Here is a 10,169-nt window from a genome sequence, read left to right as displayed (position 1 = left end):
GCATGTATCTGTCTCACTCATTACAGCTTTCACAATCCTTTCTTAGATGATTTATGATATCAGCTCAATCCCCATGTTTGTAATGGTTAGTTTGCTAAAGTTCAACATTGGCGTGCTAATGCTCTATTTCCAGTCTTATTCTTACATGACAATTGAAAGGCTCAAGCATACTGCTTAGCAACAACTAAACAAAGCCTTGGATGCTCATGCCAAGATTTGTACTTTGATGTGCCTGCATGAATGTTTCTTTTATGATCATAAGATATATATATATATATATATATATCTTAATTTGTTTATTTGTTGTTGTTCCTTCCCTAAATTGTATTTTGCTTCCAAGCTTTATTGTAAATAACTAATTTATATATTGCTGGAAGGAAGTCTCACAGATTATATTATTAGCTCAATTAACTAATCTACTACAAAACACTCATATTTCAGTATCCATAAAAACAAACCGAATTAGATCACTTGTTATGTTTATCCTTATATAGCATCATAAGTTCTTCAGGTTTTTAAATCTTCTTACCTTCTGTTCCTCCTTTTTCTAGCTTCCTGACCATGGATGACTATTTTTTGCTACAAAAAAGAGCAACTTTTAGAGCAATGTAAGTCATTATCATTTTCATTACTTATCAAAAAAGATTTTATGTATTTTCTTATCAATTGTGGATTAGTCTTCTAGTATTCTTGGTGCATTATGCCAATATCATATCAACCTATTCTAGGTAGTCAGTTAAAGAGATATATGTACGTTTTGCACCTGAATAGTTTACTTTGTATTTAAGTGCCACACTCCTTGCAAGTATATTTATCCCAAGCTCTTGGGACATGAAGTTGATGTTCATATGGTTCGCAATATGCTACGCAAACCCTTTGATGCACCTGGTCTTCTAGAGTTGAGGTGTCTCAAGTATGATGTTTTGATTATACCTTTTGTAGTTTTATCTCGAACTTTTATTACAAATGTATGCAAATTATATCATTGGTTGAATGTTTTAACAATATAGGAAATTTGGAAAGTCTAAGCTTGCACACTTAGAATATATAGGTGATTTTTCTGTCTTGAAAAGAAAATGAGAATGTATACTAAGTTTAGATTATAAAAATAAAAAAATAAAGAGAGAGAGAGAGAGAGAGAGAGAGAGAGAGAGAGAGAGAGAGAGAGAGGATACAATACCCTATAGCAGTTTGCCTTATCTAACAATCATATATATATACACATATATATATTTTATAGAAATGATGATTTCATTAATCAAACAGAAACACAATTATAGACAATTATCAAACTATAAGACTTGAGAAATACAGTTTGGGATACAATCCCACCATAAATTAATACTTTCAACCATGAAAGCATTCCTAACCAACTTATGAGCTACCATATTACACTCTCTATATACATGTGAAAAGTTACAAGTACCAAAACAAGAAGATAAAGTCTTAATTTCATGATAAAGCATGCCTAACATAGAGTTCCTCATACTATCATCCTGTAAGGCTTCGACAATAAGCAAACTGTCACTTTCCACTACAAGCTTTGAAATTTCCATTATAGCACATAATTGCATACCTCGAAAAATGGCTAAGAGTTATATAGCTTCAGCATCATCAACCTCACATTCGGATTTACTTGCAGCCATAAGAATGGTACCTGAAGCATTCCTTAGAATAGCACCAATACTAGTTTTCCCCAACTTAGCAAATACTACACCATCAACATTTAACTTTAACCACTCTGCATGAGGATGTTGCCATCTATAATGGTTCTTGAGTTGTATCCAAGTTTTCTGCCTCACTTTGTTAAAACTGTGTAGCAAAGTCAAAACATTATCAGCAACCTACGTTGGAGTTAGCTCTACTTTCTCATGCACATACTTGTTTCTTTTAACTAGAAGTTCCACATCAGAACAAAGAAAATAGCCAACTTATCATATAGCTTCCTTTCACATAGTTGTAAGGCCACATTCAAGACTAACATGCTGTTATCAATAGAGGCTTCATGTAAATACAAATCCCAAGTTTTATGGATGGAATCACATCTCATAATAGCATGTGTAAGTGTTTCAAGTTTTCTATGACAAAAACTACAGGTGCCATTAGATAAGACATGCTTCTGCACTAACTGTTGTCCAACGGGTAATCCATCTTTACAGGCATGCCAAGAAAAAATTTTGACCTTATTAGGAACTTTCTTCTTCCAAAAATGCTTCCAAAGAGCATGTAGAGTCTGCACGTTTGATGCCTCTACAAACTGGGTACCAATCTGAGAAAAAATGTACTTATAACAGCTTCTAACACTAAATTGCCCAATCCTCTCATGAGGCCAAACCATTCTATCTTCCATATTAGTAGGGCACAAGAACACTATAAGAATATCAGCCACTATATTTGGATTGAAGAGAGATCTAAGCTTGTTAATGTCCAACATCTTCTCATGATCCACAAAGAGGGAAGCTACCGTATTAGATCTTGAGCCTACCAACATCACAGCCCATTCCGACAATAAAGAAAGATGTCCTGGTATCCACTGTTCATGCCAAATATTTACTAATCTGCCATCTCCAATTCGTCACTTGCACCCTACCACTAACCATTTCCGAGCCTCTCAAATTCCTCTCCAAGTATAAAAGAGACATCTACCCCACCCAACTTGCATAAAACTACTATGGGAAAAATATTTTGCCAGTGAACAATGCTTTAAAACTGGGCCTTTCTTATGATCTCAAGCCTAAACTTGCAACATATATTAAGTGATTCCAATGACAATTATACCTTTCCATTCTCATTTAAAACTATTAGTGATAAAATATGATTTTATATTTTTTTTGGTGCCTGAGCTAATGCGTGTCTTTGTATCCATAGCGGCATATGTATGCACCTAAAATGACAATACATTACCTTGCATGGCAATGGACTGATGTCAATCATGATATAATAGGGAGCGATATGCTTATGTCATAATCAATGGGCCATGAAAATAGCCATGGACCTGTCCTTTGGATTGAAAATTCAACCACATGATTTGGTCCTAAATTAAACATTTGGTTAACTCTCTGCCTCCAAGTTTGGAAGAAGTATCCATGAAAAACTCTACAACTAGTCCTCATGTTTGCCCTTTTATAAAACATAGAAAATCTTGTGGTAGGTTAGACGTATGGCTGCATTTTACTAGGATTAAGGAAGATGATCCCAATGAACACAAAGCCGCATGCAATTATTGAAATAAGATTTTATTATGTCATTCTTAAAAAAATGTACTTTATCCTTGAAGACCATAATTAAAAGTATAAAACCTTTCTTACTAGTGGGATTAGATAGGATAACCCCCAATAAAAAACAATTGGAGCAAATAAGAAGGAGGTGGATGATGGTACAACTAGCAATCCTAGTGTTGCACTTGCCAAGTATAATGAATAGGAGATAAGGTTGGTTGTCATTAAGACGATAATTTGGATAAGCTACCATTTAGATTTGTTGAATGTCAACGGTTTAAAGATTTCTGGCCACAGTTGAACCTAGATTTCAAGTCACTTCTCACATTACTATCATTCAAGATTGTTTGAAGTTATACATGTTAGAAATGACAAGTTAAGAGACATATTTATGACATCTAGTTATAAGATTTGCATCACCACTGATTTATGGGCATCGATTGAAAACCTTAGTTATATATGCATAATGATTCATTTATTGATTTTGATTGAAACTTGCATAAGAAAATAATAAACTTTATGAAAATTTCTGATCATCAAGGGATGACAATAGGAGGAGAGATTGAGTTATCCATACTTCAATGGGGAACAAAGAAGATATTTATTATCACTGTCGATAATACATTTTTCGATAATATGATCATTGATTATTTAACGAAAATGGCCATAGTTGGAGATTGCATGGTATTAGATAATGAGTTTTTGCACACAAATGCTGTGAACATATTTTAAATCTCATTATCAATGAAGGGTTGAAAGAAATTGACGAATTGGTTGTGAATATATGAAATGCACTGAAGTAGGTGAAGTCTTCTAGCCTGCAAAACTCGATAAGTTTAAGTTATGTGTAGACAAACAAAATATAGTGGGTGGTGGGATACTTTCTCTTGATGCTCTAACTAGGTGGAGCTCCACATATATGATGTTATGTGTGGTTCTGAAGTACCGTGCTATGTTTGACCTAATGTAAGATAAAGACAAACTATTTGTACTACATTTCTTGAATGTTGGAGAAGGACAACCAATTTCTAAGGAATGGGAAACCATTGAGGCCTTTGTATGATTTTTGAAGACTTTCTATGATGTTACCTTGTGAATTTCAGGCTCGACTTATGCAACTTCAAAATTGTTTATTGAAGAGATTACTACACTATATAGCCATTTGAATAAAATTTCTAAAAGTGTTGATATTAAGTTGGCAACTACATTGGATAGCACGATGTAAATATCACGAATATTGGAGGGATTTTGAGAAAGTGAACAAAATCTTGTTTATTATAAATATGTTGATTCGTGTTGCAAGTTGGAAATTTTTAAGGTTGTTTGTTGATTCTCTTGGCCCTGAGTGAGTGTCAAAGCTTGTTGCACGATTAAGGGGAATCATTGAGCAATTGTAAAAGCAATATTCAAGTAGATGTCAATCAAGTGTTGATGAAACCCAAAGTAGCACATCTTATGATGAGGAGGATTATCTCTACACTAGATATCGCTAATTATATCAAGCATCAAAAGGTCTTGGCAAGTGAAAATCAGAGTTAAATAAGTATTTCATGGGATACCTTGAAGGACTGACACCAGACCTTGATATTCTAATACAGTGGAAAGTGAAATCAACCAAAATTCTTATCCGTGCCAAAAAGCACGTCGAGATGTGTTGGTTATTCTCACATCTATTGTTGCGTCTAAGTTAGCATTTCAATATTGGGAGTCATGTGCTAGATTCATTTTGAAGCTCCTTTGTTGATATGAACCCGCGGGAAGAGAATCCCTGGAACCCACAATCAATTTGAAAATTTATCCAAGAACGCCAAACTCAAGTCTATGGATGGAGAATTTAGACCCGTTGAGAACTCGTTTCAAAAACCTAGATTATATCATAATCTAGACCCGTTGAAATCCCGTCTCAAGAACCCAAATTACGAGGAGGAACGCCACAAAGGTTGTGATTTACCTTTGATAAGTTCAAGAGTACAATTAAGAATAAGAGGAGAAAACTCACTCACAATTAAAATTCGAAATAAAATAATGTCTGCCTTGAAATGGCTGGTTACATCCTTTAAATACCCTCCCCAAAATATGATAAAACCCTAGACTAAAATTTGAGAGCCTTTCTCTCAAAAATGCCCTTTAGTGAACAGTAGCTGCGGGTACTGTAGCGTGAACAGTGTCATGCTACAGTACTTCTAAACCCTAGTTCAAATAAGTAAGACATATGTGGGTTAAGCATCCTCAAACCCACTTATTCAAAACTAATAATAAAAATCCTTTAAACAAATTGAAAGCCTTAATATCTAAAGGTCATGTTTCTAAGTCAAGTCTTCCACAGCTTGGATCAAGTGGATCAAAATTGGTTCTTCTTCTTTCAAGCTCATCTTGAGTGTTGGGCTCTTGCTAGCTTATTCCCAAGTGATTTGTAATAATTCTTGCATTGCTTCTTTGATCTTCTTAGCTCTCGATCTTATAATTGGCCCATCTGGAACTTGCAAAGGATCTTTAAGAGTAGGCTTGCCTTGGTTCCCATCATTCCCCCTCTCCTCAAAGGATTCGACCTCGAATCTTCACCTACATCAAAAGGAGAAAGATCATAAACATTGAAGGTAGCAGACACATTATACTCACCTGGGAGATCCACTTTATAGGCATTGTCATTAATTTTCTCAAGGATTTGGAAAGGTCCATCTCCTCGAGGATGCAACTTAATCCTCCGATGAGATGGGAATCTTTCTTTGCGCATGTGAACTCAAACCCAATCTCCAGGTTCAAAGATGACATGCCTTCGCCCTTTATTGGCTTGGGAAGCAACCTTTTCATTCTTTTGGGCAATTTGAAGTCGTACCCTCTCATGGAGTGACTTCACCAGCTCCGCCTTCTTTTGTCCATCCAAGCTACTCCTGCCATCAATCGGTAAAGGCATCAAATCTAAAGGGGTAAGTGGATTGAATCCATAAACAATTTCAAAAGGAGAATATGAAGTAATAGTATGCATGATCCTATTATATGCAAACTCTATGAATGGCAAACAATCCTCCCAAGTTTTTAAATTCTTATGAACAACAGTGCGTAAAAGCTTAGTTAAGGTCCTATTAACTACTTCAGTCTGACCATCAGTCTGCGGATGACAAGTAGTGGAAAATAAGAGCTTGGTACCCAATTTCCCCCACAACACCTTCCAAAAGTAGCTAAGGAATTTAACATCCCTATTAGAAACAATACTCCTAGGACACCATGGAGTCGCACTATCTCCCTGAAAAACAAGTCAGCCATGTTTGTGGCATCATCTGTTTTATGGCATGGAATGAAATGTGACATCTTACTAAATCTATCCACAACCACAAAAATAGAATCTCTACCCTTTTTTGTCCTAGGTAGCCACAAAACAAAGTCCATAGATATGTCGACCCATGGTTCACTAGCAACGAGTAAGGGTGTATACAACCCATGTGGCAACACTTTAGATTTGGCCTTCCTACATGTAATGCATCTGCCACAAATGCGAGTGACATCTCTCTTCATCTTAGGCCAAAAGAAATGTTCATGCAAAATATCCAAAGTTTTCTTGACACCAAAGTGTCCCATTAATCCCTCACCATGTGCCTCACGCACTAGTAATTCACACATAGAACAATTTGGCACACAGAGTTTGTTTTCTTTAAACAAGTAACCCCCATGCTTGTAAAATTTACCAAATGCCGCCTTATCACATGCCATGTACACATTAGAGAAGTCAGCATCATCGGCATATAGGTCTTTCACATATTCAAACCCAAGCATCTTAGCACTCATAGAAGTAAGAAGTACATACCTTCGAGATAAAGCATCAGCAACAATGTTCTCCTTACCTTGCTTGTAACAGATGACATATAGAAATGTCTCAATGTATTCCATCCAACAAGCATGCATTTTATTCAACTTACCTTGACCCTTGAGATGCTTCAATGATTCATGATCGGTGTGGATCACAAATTCCCTAGGCCATAGGTAGTACTGCCAAATCTCCAATGCACAAACAAGAGCATAAAGCTCTTTGTCATAAGTAGGGTACTTGAGTGAGGCCCCACTTAACTTTTCACTGAAAAAGGCTATGGGCCGCCTATCCTGCATCAAAACAGCTCCAATTCCTATACTTGAGGCATCACATTCAATCTCAAAGTTTGTTAAAATCAGGTAATGCTAGCACAGGTGCAGAGCACAACCTTTCTTTAATGGTGGCAAAAGCTTTCTCTTGAGTAGCTCCCCAATGAAACCCAACATTCTTTTTAATGACTTCAGTGAATGGTGCAGTAATGGTGCTAAAGTCTTTAACAAAACGCCGATAAAAGCTAGCTAAACCATGAAAGCTTCTTACCTTAGTGATGCTCTTTGGCATTGGCCACTCCTTGATGGCCTTGACTTTCTCTCCATCCACCTCAATACCCTTTGTACTAACAAAATATCCAAGAAAAACAACTCTTTCTATGCAAAAGGTACATTTCTTGAAATTAGCATACAACTTTTCACATCTCAACACATCAAACACACATCTCAAATGCTCAATATGCTCATTTAAGTCCTTGCTGTACACTAGGATATCATCAAAATACACAACCACAAACTTGCCAATGAATGCACGTAGTACATGGTTCATCAATCTCATGAAAGTACTGGGCGCATTTGTAAGTCCAAATGGCATAACCAACCATTCATAAAAACCATACTTAGTCTTAAAAGCAGTTTTCCATTCATCACCCTCTTTCATTTTAATTTGATGGTACCCACTTTTAAGATCAATTTTACTAAAAATACAAGAGTCATGCAATTCATCAAGCATATAATCTAATCTAAGAATGGGATGCCGATACTTTACCGTAATATTGTTGACCGCCCTGCAATCAACACATATTCTCCACGTCCCATCCTTCTTTGGCACTAATAGCACTGGTACTGCACATGGGCTCATGCTCTCCCTCACGTACCCCTTGCTCATCAAGTCCTCAACTTGCCTCTAAAGCTCCTTTGTCTCCTCTGGATTACTCCTATAGGCTGGTTGGTTTGGAATAGCAGCTCCAGGTACAAAATCAATCTGATGCTCAATGCCTCTAATGGGTGGCAACTCATTAGGCATCTCCTCAGGGAATACATCATCAAACTCCTGCAACAAGGAAATGGCCAAATTAGGAAGAGACTGGTGAGTGTCATCAAGAGTAAGATAAGACTCTTTATAGATAAGAAAAATCATAGGGCGATCTGCAAAGAAAGCCCTCTTAACCTCACTCTCTCTGGCATAGAAACTCACTTTTGTCTTTCATTTCCTCTCTACAGAATCTCTTTCTTTTTTCTCTCGTAGCTCTACTCTTTTTTTCTCTACTCTCAGCCACATCTCTACTTTCTTTTTCACTCTTTTTGTTGTACTCATTTTCACTATCACTCTTTCTTTTCTGCTCAATCTCTCTTTCACTTATTCTTTTTTTATCACTCTCATTTTCACTCTTTCTTTTTTGATGACTATCATTTTCACTCTTTTTTTTCTGAGCAACCTCACTTTTCAGTTTCAGTTGGTCTTCATAGACCTGGAGTTAAAGGAGCAAGCTTGATTGTTTTGCCCTCCTTTACAAAGCTGTACATATTTTTGAACCCATCATGTGTCACCCTCCTATCATACTCCCACGGCCTCCCCAACAAAATATGGCCAGTATGCATAGGCACAACATCATAAAGCACCTCATCCTGATACCTCCCAATTGAAAAAGGAACTAACACTTGTCTATCCACCCTAACTTCTCCAAAATCATTTAATCACTGTAATTTATATGGTCTAGAATGTTTTAAGGTTGGTAAATTAAATTTCTCAACCAAAGTAGTGCTAGCCACATTAGTACAACTCCCTCCATCAATGATCATACTACATACTTTGCTGTTGACGTGGCATCTAGTATGGAAAATGTTCTCTCTCTGTTGCTCGGTATCATCCACCTTAATGTGTGTGTTGAGAGCACGCCTAGCAACAAGAGACTCATTCACAGCGTATATCACTCCTTCGTCATCACTAGCATCAACCAACTCGGGCACTCCATCACAATCATCCTCACTCTCAGTCATCACCTCTTCATTGTCACGCATAATCATCACTCGCCTATTTGGACATTGAGAAACAATGTGCTCTGAACCCAAACACTTAAAACATTTAATATCTCTATTCCTTGAAGGTTGAGATTCTACCTTGGCTTTGCTGCTAGGTCCCTCATCTTTGTCCTTAGGTGGTTCGATCTTTCTCTTTGCTTCAGCAGGATCATTCCTATCCCACTTTGATTTCCAAGTAGTGCTAGAAACCGAAGTGTACCTTGTTGTCCCTTTTCTCTTTAATTGCCTCTCCACCTTCATAGCCATGTGCACCATGTCCTCTATCTCCACATAATGTTGCAATTCAACCACATTGGCTATATCTCTATTCAAACCACTCAAAAATCTAGCCATGGTGGCCTCCCGGTCCTCCTCTACATTAGCCCGAATCATAGCCACCTCCATCTCCTTATGATAATCCTCCACACTCCTAAACCCCTGTGTAAGATTTTGGAGCTTTTGATAAAGGTCCCTATAGTAGTGACTAGGTACAAATCTCCGTCTCATGAGTGCTTTCAACTCTCCCCATGTCTCTATAGGCCTCTCATGATTCCTCCTCCTAGTGGTCACTAATTGATCCCACCAAATAATAGCATAATCAGTGAATTCAATTACTGCCAACTTTACTTTCTTCTCCTCAGAGTAATTATGACAATCAAATACCAAATCTATTTTTTTCTCCCACTCTAGATAAACCTCTGGGTCAGTTCTTTCTTGAAAAGATGGTATTGTCATTTTGATGCTCTCCAAGTCTCTATCGACACCATCCCGACCCCCTAGGTTCCTTTCAAATCCTCTTTCACGCCTAACCCCTCTATGTCTACCCAACCCAATTTTAGATGTTAGGTCTTCCTC

At 37.1% G+C, this 10,169-nt stretch overlaps 1 pseudogene; it reads right to left on the bottom strand.

Annotated features, from left to right (window-relative positions):
- Positions 1 to 1,595: 1,595 nt before the first annotated feature.
- Positions 1,596 to 9,938, bottom strand: LOC122310232 (annotated as a pseudogene).
- Positions 9,939 to 10,169: the final 231 nt, after the last annotated feature.

Source organism: Carya illinoinensis, chromosome 1 (genome assembly GCF_018687715.1).
Source record: "Carya illinoinensis cultivar Pawnee chromosome 1, C.illinoinensisPawnee_v1, whole genome shotgun sequence".
NCBI classification, from domain to species: Eukaryota; Viridiplantae; Streptophyta; class Magnoliopsida; order Fagales; family Juglandaceae; genus Carya; species Carya illinoinensis.
The sequence above is the reverse complement of the archived record's forward strand: the minus strand, read 5'-3'. Positions and strand labels throughout refer to the sequence as shown.